This window comes from Carassius auratus, chromosome 14 (assembly GCF_003368295.1).
Source record: "Carassius auratus strain Wakin chromosome 14, ASM336829v1, whole genome shotgun sequence".
In the NCBI taxonomy this organism is placed as follows: Eukaryota; Metazoa; Chordata; class Actinopteri; order Cypriniformes; family Cyprinidae; genus Carassius; species Carassius auratus.
In genome coordinates, this window is record NC_039256.1 from 1,863,442 (window position 1) to 1,877,691 (window position 14,250).

Consider the following 14,250-nt stretch of genomic DNA (forward strand, 5'->3'; position numbering starts at 1 on the left):
CACAATAGTAAATGACACCTGCTATGATAAATGGCATATGATTTTCACTGGGGTCATCAAGGGCAATGAGTTACGTAAGAGTCCTCCCTCTCACTCCTGCTATAAAACACTACACAATTATGAATCACTATCCCAGCTGAAGATAGACAGGATTCTCTTTTGGCTCTGTCCATCCAGTAACTGAGGGTAACATGATCAGCCACGGCCTCCCCTCACTACGGATGATTTGGAAACAACAGAGAATGGCCTTTGTTTAAATGCCAAAGTGATTAACAGAATCCTGGAGAAAATTTCATTCCCATGTTTGAGGTGATGTTTATAAAATTCAGATGAAGATGCAATAAGAGATAAGATGAACCAGGGAACTGCAAGGAATGTCGCTGAATTTTCTCAGACACACGTTAAATGCAGTCTGTTCTCACAAAATGCAAAAATCACACACTGATCTCGCAAGGTATATTTACACATTTTTGTCAATCTTCTGTGCACACTATATGAAATTGCAGTCCAATTCAGAGATTCGTTTATATGTGCATTACACGTATTCTGAATGAAACTTAGAAATTCACTATGTTTGTGTTCAGAACTGGAGAAAGCAAACACAATAATATCTTCAGAGCTACACAGAGTACCATGATGATATATCTTAAGAGAAAGCTTAGAAAGTCAGAAAAGCTGTTTCTTGGTAAATAGTCATCCTCCTCCACTTCCAGTTTATAAAAGCTGAGATCTTAATAAACATGTAATGAAGTTTGTCAATCCAATTTGGAAAATAGTTCACTATGTAAGCAGTTGCATTCTTGTTTTTATGACTGATTGAGTGTGGTAGAGACTTTCTGCAGGCACTGGTTTCTCTTCAGCACTATCCAGTGTTATTACAAGCTCAAACATGCGCTAGTGTTACGTATTTGCGATTTCATTTTTCATTTTGTCAGATTGCGTGTAAAATAAAATATGTAGAGATCTCCACATCAAAAAAAAAAAGGCTTTCTTTCCGTTGTTGACTGTTGAAACATCATATGATGTCTGTTGACTGTTGAGTTAGTCTATTTTTAAACCCAAGAACATGCAGTCATTAATCAACTATGATGAAAGGTTAATTTTCCATAATTTGCCAAGCAATGATGTATTCTATAATTAATATTCCATTTGCTTTTTGTCTGGTTTATTTTTGCATGAATGCAACATATTCCAGTCTGTTGTCTATTAATATCTCTTTCCGTGTGTGTAAGAAGCACTCATCAGTATGTCAGAAGCAAGCTTTCATGTGGCCATACCAGCAGTTTTTAAATGTTGTCGTCTATTATATGAGTCATGTTCAATTGAACTAACCCCCTCTCCCCCTTTTCTGTGAAGCCGTTGTCATTTTTCCACCTGTTACCAGTTTTTTTTCTTCTTCTTCCATCTGTTCATTCCATTTCATTTTGTTCTGAGAAACCCAGACCTGATGTTTTGAAGATGTTGGAATGGGGACCAAGTAAAGTTCACCTATTTAATTCACTCCAGGTCGATTCAGGGTACGTGGAAACCCTCAGTGTTGAGATTTGCTGGCATATTTGGTACGCAACAATTTGTCAAAGACTCTCACGTCAGTTCCACAGCAAAGTGCAACACACATAAATAAACACAAAGCAGGATTCTCTAATGCCCTTCACCCTTCGTAAGTTCATCAACTCTGCCAAAAGTGCTGAAAATCATCCACTCCTGCAGCTCATAGCTGCGGCTTCACAGCTGTTTCAGAAAGGTGCTATAAATTAATAGGCCTCCGTTACAAAGTACACAATGGGAGCTGCCAGCCACCCCTGCGAGATCGCCGTCAGCCAGCTCTAACTCATGCTTGTCAAAGCTGGCTGACTTGATGGATGAAAAGGAGGAATGTTTATCATGGCCACACATGTATTTTTAGTAGGAGTGTGCTCTTGTCAGCTCGAGAGTTTCACACTGATGTTATTAATGATGTTCCTGACTCCACTGAAAGAGTAGCAGATTTAGTGCACTGCAGACGGTCACCACAAACCATCAGCCAAGCATGGCAGCTCTTCTCAGCTAAGCGCTGCTCTCCAGGAGCACGGTGCTGTAAGTGGCTCTGACAGTGTGCTTGGTACAGGCAGTTATATCAACCTTTCATTCTATTTCTCATATATAAAAGCCTGGTTTAGAATCAATGACACTCGCTTTAGCTTAACGACCAATTCTCACAATTAATTAACTACCACTTTTTCCTCAATAAACTCCTAATTTGCTGCTTATTAATAATTAGTAAGGTAGTTGTTAAGTTTAGCTATGAGGTAGGATTAAGGGTTATAAAATATGCTCATGCAGAATAAGGAATTAATATGTGCTTTATAAGTACTGATAAACAGTCAACAAGCTAGTAATATGCATGCTAGTAAGCAACTAGTTAATAGTGAGAATTGGTCCTTAAAATAAAGTGATAATAAATAAATATGTTTTTTCTCCTTACCTACAATGTAACTTTAATACTATGTAAAATCAGTATTTAAACATGAGATAATTTGACCTTAAGTAATGAATGAGTCAAGGCTGTGACTCCCTGAAAATGCTTTTTTTTGTAAATTGTAACGATTAAATTTCAACTTGTTGAAAATAGTATAAATGTTTTTTTAAATCATGTAAAATCAAAATGAATACAATATATGTATATATAAATGTATTTCTTTATCATATTTTCCATTTATTTTGTATGTTTTCAATGCATAATATGCATATTTATTTTTATTGACCCTTTAATATTTATATGAAAGCATATATTTAATATACATGTGCATCACAGAGAAGATTAAACTCTTTTTTACTTACTGTACAACTATACTATCCTCTACAATACTTAGTCGTTTAGTACACTGAAATGATGTTAAGAACACTATAATACAGATCAAGGGCACAATGGTGAGAAATACCCATCCATCCTGGTTTCCAGCACTGAGCATGAGCCACACCGCCACACCACCCCCTGTTCTCTCAATAACATTTCTGTTTTTTAATGCTTCTTAATTTCTTCTTTATGAAGTGTATCACAAACTTACAAGAATAAAGAGTGACTAACTGGTGTGAGCTGGATTGTCCTCAGTGCTCTGGGAAACAACTGTGTTTCTGCAGATCCACGAATGAGCTCACTTTTCCCAGCTGTATCATCTGCGAACGGTCTGGTGCAGATTTGCAGGGGGAAATTTCCTTGAATGCCCATAGCAGGTGTCCATCTGAACTGTTCACCTTGAGCTAACATCACTCCTCTCTTATGGATCCAGCGCTATCATGGTTGCTTCAACTGTTGATGCAAGAGTTTTTCTTTGAATCTGCATCCATGTTGTTAACATCTGATAGGAATATTCTCCAGGTCTTCTCTATGGATGAGTGACACCAGGAGTTTGTGGTTTGTGGTCTGTCAGAAGTCTAGAACTTCTTAAGCCAAAATATTTCAGAAAATGTTCCCGAGCCCACACATGTGCATGCCGCTCTGCGTTGTGTTTGTGCATACCTTGTCTACACATCTGTCAGTAGTCTGGAGTAGTGTGAAACAGACGGCTGTGCTCTGCTCTCACTGCTCACGTCAAATGACGGCACGTAAAATGTCTTAGTAGTGATGAGTGACTGACTCTATACCTGATTTTTAGACGTGAATGTATAATAATTTATTGAGAACTTTGGAACCTTTAAACATTTCTCAGTTTGTTTCATAATTCATCCATTGGTGAGAATTTGAGGAGGGATCAGGTGTTTAACTGAAGATAGCAGATGGAGGTGCAGTCATTACAGTCAGTCATTATTTTGCAATTCAATTTGGTGAAGAAATTAGGGTACCACTTTAGTTCAATAGTGCTTTTTAGACATTCTATATAACTATAAGTAACTTTGGTAACACTTAAAGTATTTTGTTTATAATCCATTATAAAGGTATTTGTAATTTACACTTATATTTATAACAATAACCAAAGTTAAAATGCATTATGTTATTTGAAGGTTTGTTTGTTGTGTTTTTATGCTTATTTTAAAGCTGTATTATTAGCAGAGTGTTAGTTTAGGATAAGGTTTATGGTTAGTAGAATAAGTTGACTTGTAGTTGCAAAGTTCCTTATAATCAGTTGAATGTCTGTTGGTGGAGCATCAAAATAAAGTTGTAGTAGATATTAAGCAGATGGTCTACTAATACTTGTTACCCTTTTAGTTTTCATCGACACCTTGTTTTCTGTGTTTCTTCTGTTTTGTTTTAGTTCCTGTGTGCCCTTATTTGGTTATCCTCCTGGTCTTGTTTAGCTTGATTAGTTTACTTCCATCACCTGTGTTTAGTTAATGATCCTCATCTGTCAATGTATTTAAGTTGCTCCCTTTCAGTCACTCTCGGTTCCTTTACTGTTATAGTATGTTGTGGTTTCCCTTGGTTAGCTGTCTGAGTTTGAGGTCCGTTATTAAACAGAGTTTTTTTTTTTACCTGTTGTGTCGTTTGCCTTGCTTCTCAACACAACCCCTGACAGATGACCGAACCACGTAAAATGAACTGGCCTGCGGACAAGCTATTTAACATCCAGCAGGGTGGATGGCCTTTGGAGCTATATGTGGAGGAGTTCCTGAGTGTTTTCCATCTGGTGAGCTGGAGCGATCATAATGGTTAACGCTTGCTTCTGAATGGGACTCTGATAATTTGTTTTGAATCCTTTCTCCTGATGATCGTTATAGACCCATATCAGATTTTTATTAATTACGTCCTGGATTTAACAACTTATATTTCTCTGTAGATTTAGTTAATGAAGATTGTTGTTTGACTCTTCTCTGGAAGCATGTAGGTGCTCTCGCTCACCATAAACCAGCAACTTCCACATACCTCTTCCATGGTCGCTGTAATTTTACCAAATAAGACATGTTCCTGGATCAACATCTTTTGATGATCCTGGATCAACATTATAAATATATAGACTTAACCCAATCCCTACTCCTAAACGTAACCCTACCCATATGTCCTTCCTAAAATCAGTGGGAAATGATAGCTGATTAACAATGGTGTAGAAGCACTTAATCCTGATTGTAAGCATAAAACTGATATTTCCTGAAGAGTTATATCTAAAATCCGATTGGTTGATTGGAATGTTGTTCCAGGATCAACAAGGATGTCCAGCTCCTCCTGAGGTGGTAGAATGCTCTTCAGAGCTCGACCAGGAGCCTACTCATGCCTCAGAGCTCAACCGGGAGCCCAGCCCTCCTAAGTCTCCTGAATCTCAGATGGTTCTGTCCAGCTTTCCTGAGTCTACTGAATCTATGTTTCTCCTTGCCAGCTTGAGTGGGAGAGGGTGGTCTAACAATATCCCATTCCCAACTTCTATCCAGAACAGCATATCTGCACTTTATTCTTATTGACCACCAGCTCAGACTGCACTTGGACTTTCTTGGACTTTCTTGGACTCTGCATCATGTATTTAATTTGCAGGATATGTGCACAGCCTGTGCATAATGATGCTCGGAGCAGGCTGTAAATATATGGCCCTCAGACAGAACAGGCGGGATGTCAATGAGTGACGGAGCAGAATAAGGATAGAGCAAACAGCAAAGTGTGAATGCACTGTCCTTGAAAGAAGTTCAACTCGGTTTTATTTAGATTTTGCTTAGCCTATAATTTTAAGACCGATTTCATTTTTTTTTTTCTCTGTGACACTTTACTAATGTGTTAACAGATAGGCCATTGTACAACCCACCCCTTTTTTTTCTCTCTCTCTGCAACTTTTTTTGGTTGAGTCAGGAAACCTGGACAAGACAATGAAGGCACATCCTCCATGGCCCCCTAAAAGACCACCACCACCCTGGAGCCTTCCTGTCCTGTGTTGCTGCACCTAACAATCCTCCAGGGTGTCCACCCTCCTACTCCTCTGGTTGGTGTCTAGCGCGAGGACGTGCTTTATGAAAGGTATATCACCCTTTTAGTTTTCATGGACAACTTGTTGTTTGTGTTTTACCGTCTTGTTGTTTTAGTTCCTGTGTGCCCGTATTTGGTTATGTTTGGGGTTTTGTATGGCATGATTAGTTTACCTCCATCACCTGTGTTTAGTTAATGATCCTCATCAGTCTATGTATTTAAGTTGCACCCTTTCAGTCACTTTTAGTTTGGTCACCATTATACAGGTGAATCTCAAAACATCATGGAAAAGGTCTTTTATTTATTTTATTTTTTATTAAAAAAAAACAGACATTCTTATTCTACATTAATTTCAGACAAACTGAAATATTTCAAGAGTTATTTGTTTTAATGCTTATGGTTACGTCTTAAAGCTTTGAAAATGACAAATTCACTTATTGAACATTTAAATTTTGAGCTTAATTATTTTGAATAGAAATACTGGGTTCCTCTTGGGCTAGTTTATGACATGCAACTACAATTGTGGGAAAGACTACTGACTTGACCATTGTCCAGAAGACGATCATCAACACCCTCCACAAGGAGCGTAAGCCACAGAAGGTCACTGCTGAAAGGGCTGGCTGTTCACGGAGTGCTGTATCAAAGTATATTCATAGAAAATTGACTGGAAGGAAAAAAGTGTGTGTTACCTCATATTGAAGTAAATTTGGCTTTTAATTTGGAAATCAAGGTCTGGAGTCTGGAGGAAGACTGGAGAGGCACAGAATCCTAAGTCCAGTGCGAAGCTTCTGAAGTCCGAGATGATTTGGGGAGCTGTAACGTCTGCTGGTGTTGGTCCATTGTGTTTTTTCAAGTCTAAAGTCAATGCAGCCTTCTACCAGGAGATTTTGGAGCACTTTATGCTTCCATCTGCTGACAAGCTTTATGGAGATGCTGATTTCATTTTGCAGAAGGATTTTAGCACCTGCCCACAGTGCCAAAACCACTTCAACATGGTTTTCTGACCATGATATTACCATGCTTGATTGGCCAGCCAACATGCCTGACCTGAACCTCATAAGTAATATTAGCAGTAATTAGTGCAAAAGGAGCCCCAACTAAGTATTGAGTGCATAATTAAACCTGTTTTGGAGATCTTGAACATTTCTTATTATTTTTTGGATTGATCTTTTGAGAAAATATTCAAATTGTTTTGAGATGCTGAGTTTTACATTTTCCTAAGCTGTAAGTCATAACCATCAGAATAAAAAAATAAAAAATAAAATAAAAACTCTTGAAATATTTCAGTTCGTGTGCAATGAATCAAGAATAAGAAAGTTAGCTTTTTTAGTAAATTACTAAAAATAAAGAACTTTTCCATGATATTCTAATTTTATGAAATGCACTTGTACTATGTTGTGTTTTCCTTTGTTTATCTGTTTAAGGTCGGTTATTGAACTGAGATGGTAGATAGTAATTGAGATAGTTTTGCACTTTACCTGTTGTGTCCTTTGCCTTGATTCGCAACACAACCTGTGACAATACTCTGATGAAAGCTAGTTGACATGATGTAAAGCTACTTAGTGGAGCGTCTATAGTGCTAATGAAATTAGCCACTTCACCTTAACCATTGCTATAAACTTTGATTTCTACATATTTTCAGGTATAGTGTATTATACTGGCTTTGACTAAAAGCATTATAATGCTCTATGAGATGGCTCTGAATTTTTCTAGCCTAAAAGGCAGATTTTGTTCTTGCTTTCCACCTCCAGATCTGCTGAATCCATCATCACTTTGTCCAATATGATTATCTTTTTGCTGAACCACTTCATTCAGCTCATGAAGTATCTTCGTTATCAAGCTTTGAAAGATTTCTGTTGCACTCTTCCAGCTGAAACCGTATCTCCTGAATGACTTTATAAATATGGTTAATTTTGTTCTCTCTTTTCACAAAGGGATTTGTTAGAAACCACTGGCCAGATCTATGGATGTGAACATCATCACTCTTTTGAAAACATCTACTCCACTGTGGGAAAAACTAACTTCTCATGTCCTAAAGCCTGCATGGTGTTATTTTTTTCAGGTCAACCTTTCTGGAGTGGCCTGATGTCACTTTTATTAAAACAAGCTGAACAGAAAAAGCAATCATGTGAGCTTTATAGCCATTAACTGTAACCTTTCCATGCCTTAAGCTCATGTCTGCTCTCTGTCTCGCTGTTCTGGTCAGAATCGCATATACGACTTTGTTTTCATTCCCAGGTTTAGTCATTAATTTACTTCCTCACTTCTCAGACCTTGAGTTTGTTGCATTTAGAAGCTGCATATGATCTGAGGCAAACTGTAGATTTTATAATGCCACTCATTTTAAGTAATTCAGATTGTGATATTAGTGCTCACATCAAGTTAATGTGGATATTTCTAATGGGGAATATATATATATATATATATATATATATATATATATATGTATATGTAAAGAGCATTCTTTGCTAACATTGCCACTCTGCTAGGGTGACTTTGAGCTCTGCTTTCCCATGACATATTGCCATAATTCGGTCATTTGCATCATGTTCCACATTAACCTTGTGTCATTAGGTTAAGACAAATTCTTTGTCATTATAAAATGTACATCTACATTATAAAAAGAACAGTTCTTAATTCAGATTGAGAATTAATTGCACATCTTTGATGCACATTCTATAGCAATCCACCAAGCTGCTATACTGCTTGTCAACCAAAAAAGTATTATTATAATAAACAAACCCCTTTACCATGGTACAGTCACTGTGAGTTAGCCATGACTAACCAGGATTTTCTGTTAGGCTGAAACCTGTGAAGGTTTGTTTTACACATCTGCAAGTTGTCATTTCTAAATAAAAATGTGTTGCTTTAATATACTGTAAACACAGGCTGAACTTCTTTCAGTAATTTCCAGCCTGATGTATATTCAGACTACAACAAAGTACTTGACATACTTTCTCAGCAACCTAAGATGAGTTTTTGCAGAAGTGGTTATTGTTTGGAACGGGTCCACACGTCTATTAACATCACAATGAGTCTGCAGTTTTGCTCAAGGGTGATTAAGATTCGTACTGGCGTGCAGGATCACAGAAATTCAGACTGAAGGTTCGTGTTTAGAAACGGTGTTGAGTGAAGTGTGAGGTGCATGTCTGTCTGTTGGCTAGAATGGCAGATAAGGCATGAAAGACAGAGCAGATGTTGAGAGCCATTTCCTAGTGAGCGCTTAATAGATTGTGCAGGTCTGGGCTTTACATGAACCCTCCCCAAACACTTCATCCCCTATTAGACTGTGGAGATACTAGATATTTCTAAATTACGATGTAGATGACAGATGTAGAAACATTCATGACCTCAAAGTTAAATTATTGTAATGCTTTATTGGGTGGTTGTTCTGCACGCTTGGTAAACAAACTACAGCTAGTCCAAAATGCAGCAGCAAGAGTTCTTAATAGAACCAGGAAGTATGACCATATTAGCCCGCTCCTGTCCACACTGCACTGGCTCCCTATTGAGCAACGATTGCATTTTAAAATCTTGCTCATTACTTATAAAGCCCAAAATGGTTTAGCTCCTCAGCATTCGAGAGCGCTCATATTGCATTATAGTCCTCCACCTCCGCTACGTTCTCAAAACTCAGACAATTTGATAATACCTAGAATATCAAAATCAACTGCTGGCGGCAGATCCTTTTCCTATTTGGCGCCTAAACTCTGGAATAACCTACCTAACATTGTTCGGGAGGCAGACACACTCTTGCAGTTTAAATCTAGATTAAAGACCCATCTCTTTAACCTGGCTTACACATAGCATACTAATATGCTTTTAATATCCAAATCCGTTAAAGGATTTTTAGGCTGCATTAATTAGGTAAACTGGAACCGGGAACACTTCCCATAACACCCGATGTACTTGCTACATCATTAGAAGAATGGCATCTACGCTAATATTAGTCTGATTCATTCTTATTTAGAGGTCACCGTAGCCACCAGATCTGTTCATTATTCAGATCAGAGACAGATCCCCTGCAATGACCTCACCCAAATGAGCCTTTTTTTTTTTCATTTCCGTCACTGATGAAGTTTTGGATGTTTGACACTGTCACCTTTGGCTTGCTTAGTTGGGGACGCTTAATTTATGGCAATATTGTTGCGTTTTATTTTGCTCAGGTACTATTGGAAGAAAGCTGAACTGAATATCATAATCATACGACAGATCCCATAAGAAAAGAACATTTCTTTAATGACTATTGTTTCTCCTTGGTGGCATCCTGCATTGAGATCAAATGCAGTTTGAATCAAATTTTTGTTAAGTCTCCCAGAAGGTTTTTTTTTTCTAGAATTTTAGAACAAAAATGTCTCACGCTGTGTCTGCTATCAAAGAAAAGAGATATCAACATCTCTCTCAAAAATCAATTTATTTGAGCTATGATAATCATTTTTTGTATAGCTTTATGTTCTTGCTGTTATTTCATTTCTGTTTATATTTATTTCTATTAAGGAATTTTAAGAGACTTGTTTGAAAAAGCTGATACATAGCTTATAAATTCCCATTTAATTTCCTTTAATTTTCCTCCATTTCATTTCAGCAATATTTCGGGATCATAGTGCTTTTTTCTTGACATAAAATAATGTTCTTTGATTTTTGCAGGATGAGAATAAACCATAATCGCAGGTATGTTTATTTATTTAAATATGTAAATTACTTGAAACATTGTTTAACCAATAATGAACATCTGTAATTTTTTCATGAAACATAAAAAGTGAACTTTTGAAGAATCCTCATGCAACTCTTTTCCACACAAAAGATCACACATAGTAGAAGTCCATACGTCCCTTGTGCTATATTCCTGTATTTCCATAGTCATATGATAGTCAAAGTCATCAAATAATCTCCCTTTCCATTTCAGCGTTAACATCTCATTCTCTATTCTGCAAACTCTGGCACGTGGTTACTAACTGTGTGAAAAGAGCTGCATGATGATCAGATTCTCTAAGATGTTTATGGTGGGGCACAGATTGTCAAATTTAATCATGTCTTCTATTCCATTCTTGCTCTTTTGTGACCTTTATATTAGAACTTAGCTCATTTGTACATCCTTTTGTTTCTTTGCCAACTTATGTTGTCACTGTCTCACCTGAGCTGACCTTCAGTCCTCCACCCAGCTCATAAAGGGATGTGATGACCACAGCCATTTGCTTTCTTTTACCTCAACCATTGTCAGCGTGTCTACAAGCTTGTTTTATAGTGTCTTCAATTTCCCAGGAACCAGTAAAATCCCTCGATAACGTTGCGATTGGGAAGTTGCACATAGATCAACTGATGCAAGAAAGATGCAAGGTTCTCTATGAGTAATAACTCACAAGTAAAAGCATCATAAGATCAAATGATGTCTAGAAAAACAAGAGTTCTGACAAAAATAAATGACATCACCATCAGGATTTCCCCTAATTTCCACTCTAATATTTATATGGCATTTTGCTCTTATCAGGTTTCATGCGAAGCCGCTAGATGAAGACCTTTTATAATCACTGAACTCGACTTTTTCAAAAGTCTCCACACCCTCCCCATGTTACGATCTTCTGCACATGTTGCTATTTTAACAGCACAATCAAATCAGATCCTGAACAATGATCAGTTGGGTTTTCTTGGCAAGGGATTCATGTGTTGGAAACACCTGTTAATGCTAATGATTTTCCAAAATATGATCCAATAATGCCATCAGGAATAGATTTCAATGGCATTTGATTGCAAAAAGATCAATATTAGCCTTACTTGTTCTGTGGACCTGATCTGGAAAGAATGCTGAGTGTATTTATGTAATTGTGTGTCTTGTAGTCGATGTGATCCAAGATTATTTTTACATTGTGACATTATAAAATTATTATTTTTATATGTGGGACAAAGTTGTATTATTCTTTGGTCTATTTTATAAGCCAATATTCGGGCTGATGGTTGAAAAAGATATGGGCCTCCATTGTTTGGTTGACATAGAAACGTGCCTTTGTTTATGTGATGCGTGTCTGACATGAAAGTGCTCTTTTTCGTCTTGCATGAGTACTGAAATCCAACCAGTTTCCAACTCTTTGATTAGTGGGAAAATACTGAATAGCTAAAGCATGTAGTTTTTTTTTTTGAGCTATTCTTGTAGCAATCATCCCTTGAAAGTATGATTTAGAAATTTTTATACAAATGAAAAAATGCTTCAAACTTTTGAAACATGCATTGAATAACACAGATTTGCTGCATGATTCAGTGCTCATCAGTAATGTAATGCATTCTGCACAGTTTGAGGTATCATTCATGCCCGTAGCACAAATTTAGGTTTTGTCATATCGCAACCCCCAAAGGGGCCATGAATTTCATTTTTTTTTATAATGTTCCCTGAGGTCCACTTACAATGTTGCTGAAAGGTTTTACACCAAAAACATTCATAAGGTTTAAGTGCACAGTTCTTAACAACTAATAAAAAAAAAAAAGAGAATTTTTTTATTATATATTTTTTTTTTTTTACCAAGAAGCCACCAGCCAAGAGTTATTTGCATCACAGTGGATGTTCTGAGGGAGAGAGAAATAAAAGGCATGCTGGGAGAGTGTGTGTCAGCCTCGGTTTACTGCTTCCACTAGGATACAGCTTGTTATGTTCTGGCTTCTTTGCTTACTCCGTGTTTATACTGTCTCCTTAGCTTTCCAAGACAGGCCTAATATCGTCTGTCAGCGAGCCACTTGGAGGTGTTCTCTCACTGTTTTATCTCTTTTGTTCTCGTTTGACAGCTGATACAACTGAGGTTGGGAAAATATTCTTCAAGTCACTAAGAGAGTGTGTTGACAATGCCTTGGGCAAAGCAAGAGAAGGATTCAACTCAAGAACATCAGGCCTCTGGGTTCAAAAACCTGTTACGATGAGATGCTTCAGGGCAGTTTCAGGTAAATGAGCCAGACTGATGTACATCAGAAATACTCACAATCTCAAATGAACTTATTTTTACAGTTATACAGGCCATTACAGTTTTTATGACAGTTAATACAGGCCATATGTTGCAAATTATCGAAGCTGTATGCCAGCTACCTTAAAGTAGTCATGCCATGAAAGGTCTTTGAGCCATTAAAACTTCTTGGTAAAATGTTGTAAACAAAGCCTCTATGTAATATAGCTCCAAAAATGGTTTGTTTGGATATTGTGGGATATTTGTGATGTCACAAGGGCAAAAACATTTGCAAATGACCACCTCCACAGCAAGACATCAATAAACAGTGTAAGGGAAACAGGTAAATTTAGCTCAAAGGGAATCATTTAAGATTTTAAAGGGAATTTGAACAGAATCACTGTTTCACGGCTGTTCACGGAGACGTGCCTGCGGTTCAGTGAACGAGCCGTTTAACATAAAATCTGCGCTGGATACTAATATCCAAACTATAGTGAAAACACTATCAATTAGCACAGTAACAAGATCGGCAGTTTAAGACATTAACTTGTAAGCACAAAACACAAGATACTTCTCTTTTCAATATGAATAAGGCTTTATTAGATAAATCTAAGACATATAAACTAATCTAACACATAAACGCACGCACACACACATTCACACAAGTTGCAGGAAGGTCGAAAGTTAGGGAAAGATGAGTTTAAGAGAATGGAAATATGGAATCCCAAGTTAACAGCAATACGTTAAATTGCATAAACATGAACAACCATCAATCACGTAATTAGCGCTCGCATTGAGTTCCTCAATGAGGTTAAAATTATATTAGATACACCAGTAAAGGTCACAGTCTGGAGGTAAAGTTACTTGCATCTCCTGTGAAGAAGGAGCCTCGGTGAAAGGGCTATCCCGAGGTCGTTGATTGGCTGGAAGTTCAGTCTCTGAAGTGACGTCTTGGGAAGCCCGTGGTTGTTGGGCGTTGGCTGAAAGTGCAGAGTCGTGTTCGCTGGTTGAAGTTGAATGGACGTTACAAAACTTAACTCAGAACACGAAACTCTCAAACGGAAAAGAAAAGAAATAAAGTTTGACGAGACTAGGTTGTGTTCCTTCTCATAGTAGCAGCAGGCAGGCACGCTGGAACCGCGCTCAAAGAACAATGATGACTACCGCATGGCTAGATGCTACAAGCTAAAGCTAGGTAGCAAAGCTACAAGCTAAAAGCTAAGAGCAGGCATGACTGATAGCACGAGCAATGCTAGAACTAAAAGCCGACATGGCTAATAGCAGCAGCTAGACTAGAACTAAAAGCAGACTAAAAGCAAGGCATGACTAAAAAAAAAATTACATCGTGTCCAAAGTATTTAAAACTTCCTGTTGGCCACCCCTCAAATGTTGCCTTGACCAATCAGATATGTTCTTGAGTCTTGGGTATCATAAATCATTTGTTTATCTTACCAAGCATGTGGT

The 14,250-nt window shown here is 37.5% G+C and overlaps 1 long non-coding RNA gene across 2 annotated transcripts in view; it reads left to right on the forward strand.

The window, feature by feature from the left end:
• The first annotated feature begins 3,899 nt into the window (after positions 1 to 3,899).
• Positions 3,900 to 14,250, forward strand: part of LOC113113400 (uncharacterized) — a 30,878-nt gene continuing 20,527 nt past the window's right edge. Inside the window, exons 1-3 of one of the 2 annotated variants that reach the window (XR_003293577.1) lie at positions 3,900 to 4,604; positions 5,750 to 5,914; positions 12,635 to 12,787. This is a non-coding gene — a long non-coding RNA (uncharacterized LOC113113400). Of the gene's footprint in view, positions 4,605 to 5,749; positions 5,915 to 7,797; positions 8,267 to 12,634; positions 12,788 to 14,250 lie in introns of those variants that run through there. The other variant, XR_003293575.1, reaches the window with a different exon arrangement.